At 36.6% G+C, this 22,322-nt stretch overlaps 1 long non-coding RNA gene across 2 annotated transcripts in view; it reads right to left on the bottom strand.

Annotated features, from left to right (window-relative positions):
• The window catches only part of LOC129397777 (uncharacterized), a 213,741-nt gene that overhangs the window by 98,166 nt on the left and 93,253 nt on the right, over positions 1–22,322 (bottom strand). Inside the window, exons 2-4 of one of the 2 annotated variants that reach the window (XR_010112196.1) lie at positions 21,807–21,864; positions 6,657–6,833; positions 2,818–3,022 (exon numbers count right to left, since the gene is read on the bottom strand). This is a non-coding gene — a long non-coding RNA (uncharacterized LOC129397777). Of the gene's footprint in view, positions 1–2,817; positions 3,023–6,656; positions 6,834–21,806; positions 21,865–22,322 lie in introns of those variants that run through there. The other variant, XR_008625381.1, reaches the window with a different exon arrangement.

The raw sequence follows: 22,322 nt of genomic DNA, 5'->3' as shown, positions 1-22,322 counted from the left end.
CAATAGCTGGATTTATCATAGACATGATCAAATGGTTGTAATTCTATTTTTGCCTATATCGAATTACATTTTCTACTAGGGCAATTTCCCCTACTTTGTCTAAAAAAAATTAAAAATAATGATTACATGGCATTCCACTAAAACGGTATAATATCTGGAAAATAGAATTCTAACTGTAGGTTCTCTAAGTTGAGACAAGTTTGAAAACATCTGATCTAGTCTAGGCCCTAATTTCACAGATGCTGCAACTTACACCGAAGGGAGATGGCTGGCTCAAAGTCACATAGTGACAAAAATATATAACTTGACAAATCTTTTCTGCTTACCTCTTTCTTCCTGATTTCAAATCTCAAGGATTCAGTTTGTTTTTCCTTTTTGAAGATCTCACCATTTACTTTATTATATGAGGAATATCTGCTCAAAAATCAGTCTATTAAATTGAGTTTCCCTGGAAGCCAACTCCTTTTCAATCTCCCAACAAGCCCACTTTTCTAATCACTATGTGTATTAGGATTGTCAGAGAAACAGAATGAGTAACTTTATATATATATATATAGAACTTTATATATATATTTATATATATAATAACTCATATATACATATATAGAGATAGATATTATAAATATATGTGTGTGTATGTGCCTATGTGTATACATATATGTATATGTATATATATACACATATATATGTATATGTACATACATATACATATACATATATATATATATATATATGTATGGAGACAGAGAGATTATGAAAAATTGGCTCATGCAATTGCGAAGGATGAGAAGTTCCAAGATCTGCAGTTAACAAGCTGGAGATCTAGGAGAGTTGGTAATATAGCTCCAGTATGAAAACCAGTGGTCTTGATACCCAAGAAGAATTATTGTTTCTGTTCAAGTCCATAGGCAGGAAAAAAACTGATGTTGCAGCATGAAGGCAGTCAGGTGAGAGAAGTTCCCTCTTATTTAGGCTTTTCATTATAATCAGGCCTTCAACTGATTGGATGGGACACACCCACATTAGACAGGGCAATCTGCTTTACTCAGTCTACCAATTTATGTTAATCTCATCCACAAGTACCTTAAAGACAAGGAATAATGTTTGATCAAATATCTGGGCACCCTGTGGCCCAGTTAAGTTGAACGATAAAATGAACCATCACAATGTGTAGGTAATAAAGTCTTATTAAAAAAAAAAAAGAGATAGAGAGTTATAAAACTACGAAAAATATAAAAAGAAAGGGAGAACTTTAGCATATATTCTCCAAGACATGGCTAAAAAGCTAGAAACCCATGGATAGTTTTCAACCCCCCAAATAGGTTTCCCTTGAAAAATTTTTCCTGGAGGATTTCAGGGGAAGAAAAAAAAGCACATAAAAGAAGACTTCTAATTTTAAAACATTCCAAATGTCTTTGTTTTTTAGAGCACTGGAAGATCTTGCAATACAAGCCCATTTCTTAAATGGCAGCAATCAATTGGATCAAGTAGCAACTACTCCCTTTATACAGGCCTAGAGTTTTCTGTCCACCCCAGTTCTCTCTGTCCTTTTCACCAGAAAATGTTAGTTTCCAATCAATACTAATTTGACCATCATTTTTATCTTACTAAAGTAGAATAGTTTTGTGTCTTCATGTCACCATCAAAATTGGGGAAAAAATAAACTAAGGTGGTAATGAATTTAAAGAATACAGTGAGAAGAATCACATTTATTTTATAAATTAATTATATTATATCATATTAATTATATTATTATGTTTTAATATGCATACAATATGTTTCTGTGTAGAAACAACTAAAATCAGTTGTTTTTTTTTCATATATTAGCCCATAGCCTTACTTGAGTTTGTGATTCCTATTTTATAGTCATGATTATTAACTCACTTCATATATAGTAATTGAAAGCTGTGGGCTTCCTGTTTGCTTTCTCCTCTAAAGACTATTACTAATACTCCTAACTCATAGTAGACACATCTCATGCCTAATGTCTCTGCAGCTTCCTTGCTCACCACCAACCCATCACACAACACACATTAACACCCACCAACTACACAATAAATGAAACAGTTGTAAGTTGTTCCTTGCAAAGAAGTAGTCATTCATGGTGACATTGCCAGGCGCTTGGCCTAAGGGCACTACGACTTGAACCTACTAAGCTAGGGAGTGACCTAGCTTTTTATTATGGCAACCAGACTTGCTCTGTTTTGAATTTTTGATGTTATAAGATTTTAATTTTTATATGTTTAAAATTTCAATTTTAATTTAATGAGATTGTCCAGATAATAATGAGAATAGAGGAGACAGCCAGACAGGACAAAAACAGAAAGTAAGATGAGACCACATGGTACATAAAAAAGCTGGCTGAGCATGGTGGCTCATGCCTGCAATTCCAGCACTTTGGGAGGCTGAGGCAGGAGGATCACTTGAGCCCAGGAGATCACGGATGCAGTGAGCTACGATTGTACCGCTTACTCTAACCTGGGCAACAGAGTGAAACCTTGTCTCTGAAAACGAAACAGGAACTACTGAGAAATTCATGTTTTTTTAAAACTTCCTCTGTGACCAAGAGATTATTCCCTTTCAGAATATAAATATTAGCCTAAATTAGATTATATAATTATATTTTTAAAAAGTTTACTTTTTTTTCCCCACGTCTCAAGGAACTGCCTATGCTGAGGGACTCCTAACCAAGTTGGCCTCTTGTTTCAGGTAATTTTCAACAGTGACCATGTCTATTAGTCAGGGTTCTCCAGAGGGACAGAACAAATAGGATATATGTATATAGGAAAGGGAGTTTATTAAGGAGAATTGACTCACGATCAAGAGGTAAACTACCACGATATGTCGTCTGCAAGTTGAGGAGCGAGGAAGCCAGTGGTGGATCAGTCCCAGTCTCAAAACCTCAAAAGTAAGGAAGCTGACAGTGCGGCCTTTAGTCTCTGGCCAAAGGCCTGAGAGCCCCTGGCAAACCGCTGGTGTAAGTCCAAGAGTCCAAAAGCTGAAGAACTTGGGGTCTGATGTTCTAGGGCAGGAAGCAACCAGCACAGGAGAAAGATGAAGACCAGAACACTCAGCAAATCAGACCCTTTCATGTTCTTCTGTCTGCTTTTATTCTAGCCATGCTGGCAGCTGATTAGATGGTGTCCTCCCAGATTGAGGGTGGATCTGCCTCTCCCAGACCACTGACTCAAATGTTAATCTCCTTTGGCAAGACGCTCACAGACACACCCAGAAACAATACTTTTCATCCTTCAATCCAGTCAAGTTGACACTCAATATTAACTGTCACATCACGTAACCAGAAATCCACTAGTGTGGGTTGAATCTTTTATTCCTAAAATTGATAAAGAATATTTTTCAGGACTCACTCCAATTCTGAATCTAGGTTAACATCACCAAAGATGACTTTCTGATTTATGTGGGTAATTTCTAGGTATTTGGCCATAAGCTGAGTATATCATTAGTTTCAAAACCGATGTACTCATCTCCCAAATGGCATTAGTATGTCATCTTGTTAAGAAAAGTTCACTTACAGTTTGTCATAGTTCATTTTCTTTTGCTATAACTGAATACCACAAACTGGGCAATTTATAAAGAAAAGGAATGTATTCGTCACAGTTCTGGCAGCTGAGAAGTCTAAGAGCCTGGTACTGGCATCTTGTGAAGGCCTTCTTGCTGCCTCATATCATGGTGAAGGGCATCGCATGAGGAGAGGGCAACAGCATGCCAACTCAAGTCTCTCTTCCTCTTCTTACAAAGTTACCAGTCTCATCAGAGGGCCCCACCCTATGACCTTATCTACTCCTAATTATCTCCTATCTCCCATCTCCAAATACCATCAACATAAGATTTGGGGAATTAAGTTACCAACACATGAAATTTGGGGAACACATTCAAACCATAACACAGTTTCATCAGTTTCTTTGGATATTGTGGCTTATAGATATACCACATTTCTGTAATTATTTTAAAAAAAAAACACTTGAGCTTTATTTTCCAAGAGCCTCTGCCAGAACTTAAAGTGTGTTTCAGATTTCTTGTAACTTGAGAACTTCCTCTATAACTGGGCCTTTGTTTACCCCAACATATCTGTACATCTAGGCAATCTATAACTCTACTGAATTCAGGGAATATCAGAAAAAGGAAATAAATGTGCATTGAGTCAATCCACAAGTTCAGTTTGAATGTGAATATTTCACTTCCTTAAAGAAAGCAGAGCTATTCTTGTCTAGCTTATTTGTCCCTTAACTTTAAGTTTAATCTGTGGCATTCTCTTCTCACATCAGTAAGAAACAAGAATCATACTATGAGTCCTGGGGGGTCCGACAAGTTGGTTCTTGCAGATTTTCTGAACTCCAAAAATTCCTTGGTATCAATTTGTAGTTTAAATTCTTTTCAACATGCTTTCACCTCCTATCTTCCTGATAGCACAAAAATTAGCAAATTTTTCAAACTTTGCTTGAAATTCCTGCATAAACTGGTAAGATATGGTCACAGGCAGAAAAATTATTTACACTGGTGATCATTTCCTTTGTCATATAATGAAATGAACCTAGCTTGGAAAATCACAGCAAAACTTGTCTGGTGAATTTGGACACTAGGCACACCAACATTCTCTTGGAACCTGAATAAACTGTTGAAAGCTTCTTTAGTCTCTTTCATCACAGTGCTCTATCTGAAAAAAGCAAAATTAATTTTCCAAAGTTTGAGCCAACTTCTCAGCTTTCTTTCTGGTAAACACTTACTTCATTATTTTGGTCTTTAAAATATTGCTAAAAATGTCAGACTGTCTGCACTGGAAGTCAGATGGACAGAGTTGACCTGCTGTAGAATATTTCTTTACAACCTCTAGCTCCTCTTATTTACCCTGAGCTTTTGTGCACCCGTATCCTGTATGCTGCAGTGTTTGTTTGCCACAATACAAATGTCACCCACCTACCCCACCCAAAATAGAGGCAACAGACAAAAGTATTGCCTCATATGCCAATAATTTCCTATGATCTAAACAAAACCCGTTTATAAAATTCTAGACAACCTAAAATAAGCAAATATTAATACAATTTTGCCCACATTCCTATTTGATTTATGACTGAACTGTTGGCAGAAACATTATTTTATTTATTATTATTATTATTTTATTTTTTTACTTATTTTTTGAGACAGAGTCTCGCTCTGTCTCCCAGGCTGGAGTGCAATGGCATGACCTCGGCTCACTGCAACCTCCGCCTCCCAGTTTCAAGCAATTCTCCTGCCTCAGCCTCCCAAGCAGCTGGGATTACAGTCATGCGCCACCACGCCCGGCTAATATTTCTAGAGGGGGGCTTCACCATGTTGGCCAGGCTGGTCTTGAACTCCTGACCTCAGGTGATCCGCCCAACTCGGCCTCCCAAAGTGCTGAAATTATAGGCACGAGCCACCGCGCCCTGCCAGAAATATTTTAAAGCCAGCACAGCACATCACAATTTGTGATCTAGGAATCCTAATCCCTCACTTTGAATTTTCTCTGGCTCATGTCATGATCCCTCCACAGCTGTGTTATAATGTGGAAATTTATCTTTCATGTGGGTCTGACTTAGCCTTTACTTTTTTTTTCTGTCTCTTACTTAAATCATGATGTTTGAGTCTCATCTTTCATGTTTCTTTACTATTTTCTCTACTGATCTTTGTAATTCCTGGGTTTTCCTAACTACTGGGCCAAACTCAAGGCACATTAATCCATGATTCATGATCAATCCATGATCACCTTTTGAGGTTCTATAGAGAAGACGGTATGGTTAAGATTCTAATGAGTACATATGCGAAAAATGTTGGTCAACTTTTCTTTTTTTAAGATCCCGGGCCTGGTGCGGTGGCTCACGCCTGTAATCCCAGCACTTTGGGAGGCCAAGGCAGGTGGATCACGAGGTCAGGAGATGGAGACCATCCTGGCTAACACGGTGAAACCCCGACTCTATTAAAAATACAAAAAATTAGCTGGGCGTGGTGGCGGGCACCTGTAGTCCCAGCTACTCAGGAGGCTGAGGCAGGAGAATGGTGTGAACCCGGGAGGCGGAGCTTGCAGTGAGGCGAGATGGAGCCACTGCACTCCAGCCTGGGCGACAAAGCAAGACTCCGTCTCAATAAATAAATAAATAAATAAATAAATAAATAAATAAATAAAAGATCCCGCCAAATAGTGAGGGTTTCTGGGCTATGAGGAAGTGAACTAATTTATTAACTGTAAGGTTGACCTTTGTAAGCCATAAAACAGATATCTGACCAGTTTCTTCATATGGCTTTGTAGTCATTGATCCTGTATGTCTACCTAAGCACAACTGTTATTTTTTATTGATGCAGTTTTTATATCTGACTAAAGGAGACTGTTCCTAAATACGGCACTCCAAAACATTCAAATAACTTGGTTGCATAATCAGTTCATTCAATGATAGCCAGAAAAATAGGAGAACAAGTTTTATTGTTCCTATGCAAATAACTACATTGTTATTAATATGACAGAGAGGGAGAAAAAGAGAGAAAAGAGTAGAAGATTTATTTCTGAATTCTGAGGGTCAGTGAGAACATGAAACTAAATATTGTACTAAATTAATAATTAAAGAAAGATTAAGAATAAACAAAAAGAGTGTTCAGTTTAGGTTCAGAAAAGGTGTTCGGCTTACTTTTCTTCATCATTTACAGATGGGCTTCTCAGATCTCAGCTTTGAGGTCTCATCTTGGAGGTTTCCACTTCTGAGAACCTTTTGCTGACTTCCTTATACTGGGCTAAGTGTCCATCACATGTGCTTTTGTTGCACTCTGTGTACCCGATTAGGTACATGAGTATGTCAATTAAAACACTGTTTATGATAAGAAAAATTTGAAATTACTTAAGTGGCCAACAGAAAATAACATGGCAAATTTATGTAATGAAATGTTGTAATTAAAAATGATGGTGTCAATGTATATTCAATGGCATGAACATATGTTCATAATTAAAAACAGATTACATAGTGAGATTACATAATAAAAAACAGACTGCAAGAACATAATGCACGTAATATGGTTACATTTTTATGACTACACATATATGTATAGAACATTAACTTTTTTTTTTATTTTAGAGATGGGATCTCACTCTTGTCACCCAGGCTGGAGTGCAGTGGCATGATCATAACTCACTGCAACCTCTATCTGTTATGCTCAAGTGGTCCTCTTCCCTCAGCCTCCTAAGTAGCTAGGATTACAGGCATGAGCCACAGTACCTGGCTTTAGCGTAGAAAAAGTTCTAAAGGCTATAAATGTTACTAATAGAGGTTATCACTTAATGGCAAGACTATACATTATTTTCGTATTTATTTACTGTCTAATTTTTGCATTTTTTTAAGCATGGATTTATTTTGTCTCAAAAGGAACAATAAAGACTATTAAACACTTTCTTAGCAAAATATTGGTAATTTGAACAATAAAATGTGATGCATTAAATCTTCACAAAGATACTTTAATACCCCTTACACCAAATGGAGCATAGTGTTTCAAAATGGAGTTTTGCAAGATTTGTGTTTTTTCTGCTTAAAAAAAGGAAATGCCTTTCTTTTCCCCCTTTCTTCTGGGGAAGGCTAGATTCCAGGTAATCCTCATAAACAGACATTTAAAATTAAACCCACAGGTTTTCAAAATACTAATGGATTCTCCACTCCATTTCTCAAGGCCAGACATGGTTTTTCTGCTTGGACACTTGGCACAAGTGTTCTGGATTGTACAGAACAGCGCTGGTACAGTGCTGACTCTGAACATGAGCCAAATTCACCTGTTGTTGTTGTTGTTGTTGTTGTTGTTGTTGTTGTAATTTCAGCTTATGTACCACAAACTATAATTGGAAAACAGTTGGTTCATGGATTTTCCTAGTTAAGTTTTAAGCATTCCAGTTAGTAAGCAAATTTATTGTTGTGAGTTTTTTTTCCAATAGCTTTTGTAAAGAGCTATTGATAAGTGGCTCTGAGATGGAGAATGCACCCTAACAAGCCACGGCCCACTGGAGGCTTCACATTCAGACTTCTGCGAAAGATAGAGAAACCACAGTGTAAAAGAGAAACTGATACTTTCATACTAGTTCACTCATAAAAAGAAAAGAAAAGAAAAGAAAAGAAAAGAGAAATCCATTGTCACTGTGAAGGGAGAGTCAGGAAGCATACAACTGGATTGTTACTCACCTCTTCTTGTTGATTAAAGAATGTTTAACTCTAAGATATACATACTCAATTTAATTCTTTAAAGTTACTTTTCACAAGATAGAATACAATTCCAGATTCTAAATAAAATGATAACACTAACTGTGGGTGAAAGTGACCTGAATCTCCTAACAGTTTCCTCCTCTCCCTACATAAATAGCACATGCTCTTTGTTGAAGCCCTGCACTTGCTAATACTTTGCATCTTCAGGTCTGGAAGAGAGAAAAATGAGAAATAAAAGGGAATCGCTGTTTTTTTCAAGTTCTTCTTCTTCTTACAACCTCCACATATTCATGCCATGATTCATTTTTACTTTATATTTGCCTCGACAAATAACTCACCTTCAGTGCAACTTGCTCCTGGAGTTATTTCTCTAATAATACTTTTGCTCAAAATCTATACATATTCACCAGTCTTCTTGAACAAAGGTGTACACATTCATTAAGGAGGGGTAAAGGGAAATTTGGGACATTAAACAATTTTGTTTAGGTTTACTTTTGTTTTTGTTTTTCAGATAAACTTAGACGATCCTTATGTGATCTTCACAAGGCTGACTTCTTGTCATTCAAAAGGCACATTAAGTGTTATTTTTAGACATGTCTTCTCTGACTATTCAAATGAAAGTGGCCACTCTTCTATTGTAATTATTTGTGTAACATTATTTCTATGTGACATGTTTTCTCATTTATGTATTTATTTATTTATTGTTTATCTCCTCTCAACAACAACAAAAATTAACTTCATGAGGGCAGGGACTTGTTGATCTTATTTAATACTCGAGAATGGCTTCAGGTATAGTAGATGCCCAATAAATTCCGAAAACTAAATGAATAACTATGTGTACAAATCCTCTTCTCCAAGAGCAGCAGTCACTTAACTAGCAGAATAGTGTTAAACAAATATTGCACATTAGATAAATAATCTTCATCTCTACCCAGTCCTGCCATACTCTCGTGGACTTAATCAATGCCAACAGGGGAACAAATGTGATTAATTAATCTCTCTTATTAACTGATGGTCCAAAAACCAGAACTCAATTATAACACAGACTGCAGTAGATATATTCATCAACAGCATGTAAAATCTTGGTTCCAAAACTAAAGCTCAACAAAATGGCAATATAATGTGATTTGAGTAAGCTACTGGGTTAAAATACTCCCAGTAAGTCATCAACACAGCAAAAAAAAAAGTTCTGTTAAATGACAGTTCATTCTAGTAGAAGTTATATTAGAAGGCACGGATTAAGCAAGGCAGGATCTTAGATCTTAATTCCGACTTATAGAAAATTATTAGATATGAACCTAAACTATAAATGTGGGTTTTTCAGAACAAAGCTTTTCTTGGCATATATGAAACTTTAATCTCTATGCCTGAAAAGTTTCATAACATAATCTTGGTTTTTAGAAATTTGACATCAGTAGATTCTATCTATTAAAGGTCATTTGATTTCTTGTAAATGTAGCTCTTTTGAGTGACTGAAATAATAAGTAACACACTCAGTGATCACCAGTTATTTAGTGTCGCACTACATTATAACAAAAGCCATTACATCCTGTGTGACAGGAAAATGGGTGGAGGACCTTGTATATCAAACTTCCAGAAATCCTTGTTTACAAGGCTGAGTTTTTATGTCATAGCGTGGCAGTCCAAAACTTTTTCAGCAGGTCATGGCTTTTTTTCTAGGAAAGTTATCTTTATAAAACACCTTGACAATTGTTTCCTTTTTGCATATATAACAAAATATCTAAAACAGACACTAGCATGAAAAAAATCTTATCAAATTAAAGGAAAAATGGATATTAAGTGATATCTTATGGCGGTCTTATAATGCTTTGCATACAGTAGGTACTCTGTAAGTATTTATTAGTTTAGTGAATTAGATAAAAAATTAAAGCACAAGCTTCCCTGATTCTCTCCACTGTTCTAAAGACTGCATGCAGGTTCCTAAATAACAAGTGGTAGAACCTAGTGATAAGCAAATTTAAAGGTTTATTGATTATATGAATATATGTTTAGAAGTTTTAAATTACAATTTCAAACTGCATTTAAATGAACTTCTTCCACTTCAGACTCTCTCTGCACAAGATTACCTCTGTGCCACCCCTCTTCCCTGCTCTGTGTCCCTGTCCCGGTAGTTCAGCTTTTTATCAGCCTCTCTCAAGTGACATAAAAGCACTGATTTATTTGTGTTCCCCTTGACCCCAGAGTTTTCACAAGTGAAACAAAATTCCGGGTTTCAGAGTCCTGTTCCTGCATGGGAACATTTCATAATCCTCTTGTTCAGCTACTCAGAAAAAAATATTCATTGTCCCTTCCTTTGTGCCCTCACAGCAGGTTGTGATGCCTTTAGGTTGCGCTGATCTCCAGCTACCTCCTTTGACTTGTCTGGCTAGGCAACCAGCCCTTCCTTAACATTTCCTGCCCTTCGTCTCCATGCCCCCACCCCTGTCTCTACCACAACAATTAAAAGAAGACCTCATTGTTTATCACTGGGTTGATAAACAATCCAGTTAAAATCTGAATTTAAAGACAAGATTTCAGCTGATATTTCGTGATCTTTCTCTATATACATTTTAACAAACAAGATAATTTTGAGTACTCTGAGCCATCAAGCAGTAAAATCTCAAGGGCTGCTCATTCACTCATTCTACAGCAGAACATTCTTATGTCCTTATTTCCTCTATTTTGTAAGTTTTGAATGTTTTAAGCATTCTCTTTTTGAATTCTTTTCTTCTTTAATTTTGTCATCCAGCCTGGCCAACATGGCGAAACCCCATCTCTACTAAAAATACAAAAATTAGCCAGACATGGTGGTGGGCTCCTATAGTCCCAGCTACTCTGGAGACTGAGGCAAGAGAATTGCTTGAAATCAGGAGGCAGAGTTTGCTGTGAGCCGAGACCATGCTACTGCACTCCAGCCTGGGTGACAGAGCGAGACTCCATCTTAAAAACAAAAACAAACAAAAACAAAAATCACTATATTTTTGACTAAGAGAAAAACTACAGGACATACTGTAGTAATAGCAATTACAAATTTTTTGGTCAAAATTTTCTCCATATTTTGGAAGAATTTAATTCTGCTTAACAGCAGTACATTGGATCAACGGTGTCATTCAGTGGAAAGTAGCAGCTAATTTCCATGCATTAGCTACAGTTTTTCCCTGATCTCTTAGAGAGGTGAGTCTAATAACCTTCAAAGCATGGGCAAAATCAGATTCTTTAACAATGTTTAGTAATATTAAATTATCTTCATGTTAGCCCATGTTTACATGATACCAAACAGATCATATTTTTAAGGACTATTCCAGCATCTTGAAGCAAAACAGTTTCTTTCTTAAAATGAGAAACAGAGCAATACACAAAAGTAATACAGAAAAGTTTATTTCATATATATACATGGAAGAGTGTATACGCTCTGAACCTCTAGTGTTAACCAAGATCGAATAATGAGTTTGATATAAAAAATTTTTCATATTATGGAAACATAATATTTTGGAGTTTTGGACAAGGGCCTTACTAGCCTGGTGAATTTTTGTCTCATTGGAATACATACACTGATGTTTTGAGCACAGAGTACCTTAGCACCTCTGGGGAGTTTCTACTAGCTGCGAGGTATGAACCAATATGATAACCAAAGTCCTTATCTAATCGAAGTTACTGGAGAGGACTGTGGCCCACATGAGTTAAGGGTCATTCTGGGAGAATAACTGGTCTCCATGAAAGTGAATTGATACGTAGTTCTGTATAAGAACCCCCAGGATCTCTCCTTCAAGATGATTACTGTCCTGACTTTGACTCATCCTGGTCAATTAACTCTGGGAAATGGGGAGCCTAACTTTAGAGGGAAGTGTTGGAAAACACCCCCAAGCACCAGTACCCATAATATGAGGTCTAGGGCTTGAAAGCTGGGACAGAGGGTGACCTTGCCTGCTTTCATGTTGTAGCCCCAGATAAAGGAATGGTCACTTACCTAAGCACACAGTCAGAGCTGTGAGAGGTTAGTTTGCCTGGCCAGTAGGCAGCCAAACTGAGAAAATGAAGCACTGGAGATGGGGGTTGGTTATTTTCCATTTGCTGCCACTGCCCCCTAGATCCATTCTGGACCCTTTTCCACCCAGCTTTTTGTTGCAGGAGGACTGATCCATATGGTTGGGATCCCCTTGCCGCCTGGAAGCTTAGGGCAGTGGGAGTCAGTGGCAGGGTATTGGAGGGCAGAAAAAGAAAGATGTCAAACATTTCTTATGCCCTCCCTAGCTCCCTCTAACCCTACACACAACTTTACCCTCCCCCATCTCAAACCACTGGCTGGCGCCTTCCACAAGGACAGCTTCTATTGGACACCCACTCCCTTTCAAGACTCTAATTCTCACTGGTAATGCTAGCTCCTTCCTTTGCACTTTGAGGTCTGGGGGTGCAAAGAGTTGGTGACTCAAGATGGTTTGCTGGTTTCCTCTTATCTGTCTACACCTCAGTAAACACCTCCTTTATTTCATGTTACCCAAACTCCTGCTGCTGTAACTTTTAATACCTGTTGGGACATGGCTGACAGAGTGGGAGGTGAATACATATATAAATGCATGCATACATATATATTTACATGCATATGTTTATGTGTGTGACAAGAGAGACTTCATTCCTAGCGAGGGACCTTTGATTTCTACAAAAAAGAGCCAAAGGCTGCAGAAACTTTCCCTTGAAGGAAGTGAGAAAGGGAAGGAAGAGAGGAAAGGAAATAGAGATAATTTCATCTTTACCTTAGCATAATTTTTTAGTCCTTGATGTCTGATATGTGTTTAAATATTAATAGATTCCATTTCAAATAAGGAATGTTAGGCATGTTTTCTCATCTAAAGAATTCTAATTTTCAAGTCCTTAAAATAGATCTTTTAAGGTGTTAAAAAATCTAAATTAATTTAGATTTCCTAATTTCTTAATTTAAGCTATCTTAATTTAGCTAGTTAAGATCAAAAGGCAAACTTCAACAAACTATTCCAAATCAAAAGTTGGCAACCTGCTTATAACATAAGATTATTTTAAAATGTACACCTGTTTAGGAATGCGTTCTGGTCCTTTAACCAACTGCGTTAACTAAAAGAAAGAATAATATATGTATATATGTTGCACACACATGGGTGTAAACTTTTGACAGCATCTTAAAATTAACAAAAACAATCTGGGCAAGTGTTTAAGAAATGTTTAGCATTTTTAAGAAAATCACTGAGTTATTTGTTGAAACTCTAATTTACTGTTATTGGTAACCATATAATTTCAAGGTTTATTTCCTAGCTGAATATATTCAAGGTTTGCTTTATTTTATAAAAGCTTTTGAAATAAATAATCAGTTCCCACATTAGCAGTGAGAGCTGAAAAACATCATCGCTGCTGCTATTGTCATTTCTTGAGGTTTTCAAATGTCGATTTTCATTCCAAAAGCTTATAACATGATGTGCACAATGAACAGGAAACAGATGTGTCCTAGAGATTTATTTTGATATTTTGTGTATATTTACTACAAACAGACAAGAATTAAAATATCAGCGTAGTGGAAATTATCTAAAAAATGATCTTTAAAATGTTCCTAGATTGTGGGTACACAGAATTTAAAAAATATATATACGAAAAATTTCCAGATTTGGGTTTCAGTCGTAGCAATTCTATTTATTATGTTGCTCTGAATTTCTTAAAACTAGGCTATCTACCTAGCCTTCCTAATGGGAATGCTGAATTCAAATATAACTATAAATGGAACAAATTCTAAATTAATTACAAAACGTCATGCAGATAATACTTATTTTTTCTGTGAGACTTTATGAACTTCATAACTTCTTATGAACTTGGTAACTTCACAAATTTGGAAAGAGACTAAATCTTTTCAAACAATGGTGAAAGATAATATTACTTAGAAGCCTATGAACCAGTAATATAAAGTCACTAAAGGAAGAAAAAGAGAGAAATATTGCAAAGATTCATTCTAAATAGGTGAGCATTTTAAAATAACCTCATCTTGTGTTTCTGCATAGAACGTTGCCATATTGTGGGGATTATGTGCTGAGGGGTATGTGTGTGTGTGTGTGTACACACTAACAGTCATGTGTGTGTTTCAAATGTTAGGACACAACCAAACTGACTTTAACTTGCTGACTTGATTGGGGGTTTTCTTAGCTTTGAAATTTAGAAACAAATTTTATTTAAGATATGAAATACAATTTCTAAAATATCTTTTTCAGAAAACCATGGCTACACAATAATAATTGACTTTATCATGTTAGAATGTTCATTAGTCTCTAATAAAAAAACCATGAAACAAACCACCATCCTTCAACAATTTGAGCAAAGATAGAATGCCTAAGGAATAACATAGGTGGACTTGAAGAGGATGGGCTGTTTTACTTCAACAACCATTAAAAAAACAAAAAAGAGCAAAAATGCATGGGTTTTGGGGTATATACATTAAGTTGAACCTTTGGCAGTAGGAATCAGGGCATTTTGTCACATAGCATTAACACATATTAGAAGATTGTGGGCCGGGTGCGGTGGCTCACAAAGTTTTTTCTAACAAATCCAACATTTGGGATTCCTAACAAATGGTTTCTATTGCTGTTTTCCCCCCACTGTGTTTAGGTTATACTTTCCTATTTCATTGTAGTATTTTTTTGTTTGAACTGGAAATTTAAAATGTTATAATATGGAAAATCTAATTCAGATTCTTCACACTGGAGCTTATTTTAATCGTTGTCTGCTGTTGCTGTTGTTGTTGCTGCTGCTGATGATGATGATAATGATGATTTGTGTTTATTTAGTGACTTTCCTGGACTAATTCTATAAAGTCTTTTTGTGGCTACTGAAGTCTCTCCTTCATTAGCTTAATGGTTAATTAATAATTAAATAGAGATTTTCTTTAATATCTTAAAGAAACAATCAGTCTCCTAGCCTTTGCTGAAGGGCTCTCTCTCTGCGTTGCAAGTACATCTTCAATGTGCCAGTGGGCATTTCACAACTCTACCTTAGCTATCGCTTCTGATGGCACAAAGCCTTAAGTTCAGCCAGAGGTGAGAGATTGGGATCTCAGGTCTTTCCGGGCTGTATGCACAGACCCACACATGTACATGTCCTTCTAGATTTCTGGAACATGTACAACCTTTCTAAAGTTCCCTATGGACATCTTTCAGATTACTTGGTCACCAATACCTTGACTGGTATTGCTGCCTCAGATTGCTGTGGGGTTATACAGTTGCCATGTTTTGTTTTGTTTTTTTTTTTACTTGAAATATAGCTGCTTTTATAGAGCTAGCTCTAAGACAGTCCAAATAAAGATAACTCTTGAGAATGGAGCTTTTCAAGAAATTGCCTGCACTACAGGTCAAATAGCAATGATTTTCTCAGGATGGGGTTTTACAGGAGCTCCAAAAGTGGCTGCTTTGTTACCTCCAATGGCTGCTAGACAGACTACTGTTCTATCACCTCCAGTGGCTGCTAGACTGCTGATTTTCAGGGTTCCAAGGCCATTCACCTTCAGAGCTACCACAGAGCTAGGAAGTGAGGGAAAATGGAAATACAACAAATTGAAATGTCACAGAGTTTTCTGTTTTTCAAGATTTGGCTGTTTTGCTGGATTTCTTTGTTAATTTCTGCAAGTCTTTAGTTAATTACAGAGTTCTGAAAAAGTTGATTTTGACCATTTTTGCCAATATTCTCATTGCTTTTACGGAGGAAAAAAATTTTGGAAGTTATTCCTCCACAATTCCAGAAATATTTCTACACCCTTGTTTGTTTTAATATTGCACAAATATGCCTATTATTATAGTCCATACAAGACAAGTTTTTCATTAAAATATTTTAATGAAATTAAAGTATCATTTTTATTCATAAGACTTGACTTTGTTTAACATAAAGTAGAAAATTCTAATTCATTTCCCCTAACTCCTGGTGATATAAACTACAAAACAATCTCAAAACTAAGTATTGTGGATATAATAAGGAAAATCTAAATATTGCTACTCTAGTTAGACTGAATTTATATTTAAATATTTTATACTATTTGAGTTTTTGTTTTGCTTTTTTGTTGTTGTTTTTTAGCGATGGGGACTCGCCCTATCACCCAGGCTAGAGGGCAGTGGTGCGATCATACCTTACTGTAACTTCTAACCCGTGGATTCAAGCAATCTTCTGGTCTCAGCCTCCTGAGTAGCTAAGACTACAGGTGTATGTCACCACATCTGGCTAGTTTTTTAAAAAAATTTTGTAGAGATGAGGTCTCTCTGTGTTGCCTAGGCTGGTATCAAATTCCTGGCTCAAACGATCCTCCAGCCTCAACCTCCCAAAGTGCTTGGATTACAGGGTGAGACAACACACCTGGACCTGGGTTTGTATTTTTGTGAGAGGTGTGGGTCATAGTAAAAATAAATTATATGATCTTGTAAAACATTAATATAAATATCCAGTTACGATGTAGTCAAATGCCAGGTACACATTGTTCGTAACTTTCCAGGCCTTTTTTCTAAGCATTTTAATGCCCAACTTTGCTAAGCACTAGTAATCATTCCTAGACTAATTAAAACATTTTTTTTTTTTTTTTGAGGCGGAGTCTTGCTCTGTCACCGAGGCTGGAGTGCAGTGGCGCCATCTAGGCTCACTGCAAGCTCCGCCTCTCGGGTTCACACCATTCTCCTGCCTCAACCTCCCAAGTAGCTGGGACTACAGGCACCTGCCACCATGCCCGGCTAATTTTTTGTATTTCTAGTACAGACAGGGTTTCACCGTGTTAGTCAGGATGGTCTCGATCTCCTGGCCTCGTAATCCACCTGCCTTGGCCTCCCAAAGTGCTGGGATTATAGGCATGGGCCACCACACCTGGCCAATCCAATGTATTTTTTATAAATGTACAACAGATGCTTTCATTCTGTCCCAAGTCAAATGAAGGCTGAGTCTGGCTCCAGTCAGTCTCCTTCAAACATAGGTAGGTTGGGAGGGAGAAGTTACTTTCCTCTCTTCATCACCATCACTTTGCCAGGTGTCTAGGGCCCACTCTTAAGGTGTTTTAAGTGCTGTACACTGTTGAGAGTTATGTTATCTTCAGGGATGGTCAGATGTGGATTGACTCAAGTAATAGCCAGGTCAACACAACAGCTGGCCATGGCTGATGGCAGACTTTAGTTTACCGGGTCTTAAAATAAATGATATATTTTGCTTTTTCAAATAGCAACTGATAGGCCCATGAGTAGCGAGAAGGCACTGAATGGGCACCTGAACAGCTACCAGGTGCTACCAAATGATGCTGCCGCTTTAAGTATGGTTTGGTCCATGTTTGGATGCTCTTTCCACCCTTCTCTGCAGTCACTCTCTGTCCAGATCCCCCATTACAGGATCCACCAATTTCTCTTCATTCTTACATCCCTATGAGACTCTTTTTCATCCCAAAGTGTTCAGTAACATTCTGTAGCTCCTGGAGAAAAGAAAACTCACTCTTTGGCCATGTAATCCTCCATTTTTCTTTTCTTCTCAGCAGGAATTAATTTTGTTTTTAATCAATTCCAGAAAAAAAAAGAGGAGGGGGAACACTAAATCATCTCTTAATATTAGGAGCTTGAGAGAAAAATGTAGTCTTAAAAAAGTTCCCTTTTTTATACGTCTTCTTTTTCTGACCTTGAGATATTTCCCTTCTATATAATCATGTGATTGTTTAATTAATATTATTCTCATTTTACTATTAGCCTTGCTAATATTACAATTACCTATCCTATTACTTTTTATAGCTCAGATATATTTAGCCCTAATTTCACGGTAGAGTCTTAAAACTCTTGCCCTTGTTGCTCTGTGGCATATCTGGGCCCACATTGGAGGAAAAAACAAAACAAAAACAAAGACCTGAGCAGATCCTAATATTTACAGCCTTAATTTTGAACTTTCCAAACCTTCCGGTCCAAACCTTGCTCTACAGCGCTTCATCTTCAACTCGCATTTGACTCTTCATTCTTGCTTTACCCTGGTGTCTTCAGTGGTTTTTAACTCCCAATCTGCCCCTATCCCCTTGGCTGCCTACACTTTCCTTTTCTGGGGAGCAATCAGCTAGTCATGGGTATTTTTCATGAAGAGTCCTGAGCTTTCCTCCAACCACGCAGGGCCTTTAAAAGCAGTCCCCACCCCACAAAACAAAGACCTGGATGATAATGATTTAATGGCCCCTCCATCCCAGTAATTTACTTTGCCTTTCCCTAAAAAACTTAAAATGGCCAATATTGGTGGCATACATTTACTAATGTTTAAATATCTATCATATGGTGTTCAATTAAAGTGTTTAAAGCTTTTTTTGGGTACCATTACAAGTTGCTTCATTTTTATCTTCTTCCAATTTTAAAAGAATCACCAAGGATTATTCTTCTAGCCTATGCTTTCTCACCAGAGACAAATGTCCACTTTTACAGCTTTATTCTGGTAATGCAAATAATTTTATTTATTTATAACAAATAATAATACATTTATTTACAGAAGGCATTACATTAAATTTCATTGTATAAAAGTTTCACAGTATACTTCTTGCATATGATATATTTCATCCCCTCTACTACAAAACTAAGATAAAAATCAAGCCACCTCAGAAAACAAATAAGAGAGAAAAACAAAAACAGAATAAAAAACTTGTTTGTATATGTCAATAAGAACTGTGAAAATATTCTGTGCTTATAAGAAGCCCAAATTCCCTGGTATCTTTCTAAGATCCTTTCCAATCTGGTCTCAGCTTCACTCACTTTTCTTAACTTCTATTCCAGTCTCTTCATCTATTTTCATGTTACCTCTGCATAGAATGCCCATTACCTTTTTCTCTACCTATAAAATCCCCTGCCCACTCCCTGCAAGGTTAAATTTCAGTGCCATCATCTATTTGAAAGCCTTGACTTTATTTATTCTCTATTATAGGGATCAGATGCAATTAGATCATTCTATGTATGTTGTCTCTACGTAGCCTGTGAATATTCCTGAGGTTAGGGCCTAGCACTTCAACATCCCTGATTCCCCAGGATCTAAGAGACTTCCTCCTGCAGAGAAGTAACTTTGTAAGTGTTTCAGTGCATTACATGAGCACAGATGCTGCAGAGAACAAACATTAGTAATTACTATCATTGTATAGATTATGATCTAGGAGAGAAGATAAAAAATGGTCACATTATTGTAAAATAAGCTATGTAAGTGTTATTATCTCAGAGCCAAATAATAGACTCCCTTCCCTTGATGCATTTATTTTGTATTAAAGACAAATGGTATTTCCCCACACGTGTTTAGTGACCCAGTCCTACCACAAGAAATGCCAGTCTTCTTGGTTTGAAATACTAATTAATCATTTTTTGTTGTAATTCTGGGATTTTAGAGCCCACTTACTTTATTTAACTTTTTACAAATTGGTTAAAAGAAAATAATTAAATCAACCTGTTCAAATGATCCTAGAATTGCATAACAGCTTAAATATAATTAAGTCATATTTCAAATTAAGGGACCCAGCAATGCAGCTAAAATGTTACTGCTCATCAGTGGTTGTTATTCTGAGTCATAGAATGCCACGAATTGAACATTCCTGCCAGGGCACCACCCTGGTCCACCCTCCCCTGCTGCAGCCCTGGTGTGTCACTCATGTTGAAGTCTGCCAGTAAGTCCAAGGAAGTTTCCTATAGTGTTGAGAACTGTTCCTCACCAGGATTCTGAAGTCAAGTATTTTGTTTTTTGTTTTTTCTTAAGTACCAGTTGCCCAAATGTCTTTGGACAAGGTTTCTGGCACAGGCTTGTTCAGGAAATAGGGACGGAGAAACACCTATTTTATATTTTAAGTGAAAAAACACACAGGAATATTACGTAATAACAAAAAACAAATGGTTGGCTCATGGTGAAGTTTAAGTTCCATATCACTGTGACTTTATTTTGGTCAGAGAGGAAGCAATCATAGGTTCTCAAGGTATATCAACAACAACTATTAGGATAATTTCACTAGACTGTTTAATTTAATAGGCTTAAAATGAAATATGCCAATGTTACAATTGAGTACAAAACTACTTATTTTCTGTTCCTAGTTACAAGTGAAAGAAATTAATGAACAGCAGGTTTGCAGTGGAATAACAACTGTTCTATCCATTTTTGCCTCTGCAGAACATAGCCCTGGAGCCCAATATATGCCAGAAAATTAAAAATTATTGAACTAGACTAAGTTTTCCATATGAGTTAGCTTTGTGAGTTAGCCCCACTGTTTTGGGGTATATTCCCCTAAGTGCTTACATACTAAAACTTAAAAATCCAAATCTTCATAAAATCTTTGTAAAAACGGAAGCAGTTCTGCACACTTCCACCTACCCCTAACACCTGAGAGTGGAGGGGATGGGGTTGGGGTAAAACCACACTTTGATGCTACCTTAAAATGTATTTAAAATCTCATATTTGACTTTTAAAAAGAAAACATGATTTAAAAATATTTCTTATAAAAATCTGTTATTTTAGCAAACAACAATTTTTAAATTATTTATTTTTGAGTAAAATCAGCACCACCCCCACTACCCAGGTGGGAGTACCTTATTTATCCTGTAGCTTTGAGAACCTATAATCTTACTGCTAAAGAACCCTGGCATACATTAGACACGGAGTTCTAGACCCCCTTCTATTCCCCCAACCTCTTAGCGGAATGTTCTTCTCTTGTAAAAAAATTAAAAAAACAAAAAACAAAAACAAAAACAAAACCTCTGACGGCCAGCCAATTTGAAAAGCAAATTCATGTGAACGTTATAATGGGTTCTGATGTCTTCATGCATACCCATTTTATAGAACTATCTTCAAGATAATTCCCTAATCCAAGGTAAATATTTTTAAAGCGAGGATTCCAGAAATAATAATAGGAGTTGATGGAGATATTTTTAGGCAGACATTAAAGTTCCTCCTCTGATGGCCATCAAATTTCACCACTTCCTACAGGGTCTACCACACGCAGAGCCTGCCCTGTTTCCATGGTCTGTTTAATACCAATTCTTCTATTTACAGAGAAGAATGATTCATACTAACCGAGCACTTACTTTAATCCAGGCATTGTGCTAAATGCTCAGAGGCTCAGTTCATTTAATCCCCACAGCAATTCTCAGACCAGAAGTAGTACAATATTTTCATTCCCACTTTACATTTGAGAAAACTGAGGCTTAGATAAACTTGATGACATTTCCCAAATCACACAGCTACTATATTGTGGTTCCAGGACTTGAGTCCAAGCAGCGTAACTCCAGAACCTTACTTACTCTAGTTACTTTACTCAGTATATTAGATTAACTCCAAGAAGAATACTTTGGTTTTAAGTATATGTTTTTCTTTTTGAGATTATTGGTTAATAATCTCAATTACTCTTGCCTCATTTCATAGACATCCACTTTCCAAATTCTTAATCAGTTCAGTCTCTAATCTTTCAGTGCAGCCATCCCCAACCGTTTTGGCAGAGAGACTGGTTTCATGGAAGGCATTTTTTCCACAGACCAGGGGTAGGGGGAACGGTTTCAAGATGATTCAAACACATTACATTCATTGTGCACTTTATTCCCATTATAATTATGTTATAATATATAATGAAGTAATTATAAAACTCACCATAATGTAGAATCAGTGGGAGCCCTGAGCCTGTTTTCCTGCAACTAGACGTTTTCATCTGGGGATGATGGGAGACAGTGACAGATCATCAGGCATTAGATTCTCATAAGAAGCGTGTGCAGTTCACAATAAGGTTCATGCTCCTACTCATGCTTCCAAACCCTTAAAGAGATCTGATCAAATCAAGTCTCATTTAAAATAGAAAAGTATGTAGTATAAAGACTAGAGCTGAAACATTTGTCATCAAGTGTCTCATATCAATAACTAGTTTGTGACTCTGGGCAAGTTTCTGTCTTCTCTAAATCTTTACTCAATGACATGTCTTTCTGTCAGTCAGAATAAAATTGGTTAAGAAAATAACCGGCTTGACATTTATTTGTATTTGGGTTTATTGAAGTTCAGAAAATAAGCACTGATTCTAAAATTAATTCTCTAACAATAGTTATCTCTCAGTCTCTACATTTGTATTGACTAGACATATAAAAGATTCATAAATATGTAAACATGTAAACATAA

Source organism: Pan paniscus, chromosome 4 (assembly GCF_029289425.2).
Source record: "Pan paniscus chromosome 4, NHGRI_mPanPan1-v2.0_pri, whole genome shotgun sequence".
Lineage (NCBI taxonomy): Eukaryota > Metazoa > Chordata > Mammalia > Primates > Hominidae > Pan > Pan paniscus.
The sequence above is the reverse complement of the archived record's forward strand: the minus strand, read 5'-3'. Positions and strand labels throughout refer to the sequence as shown.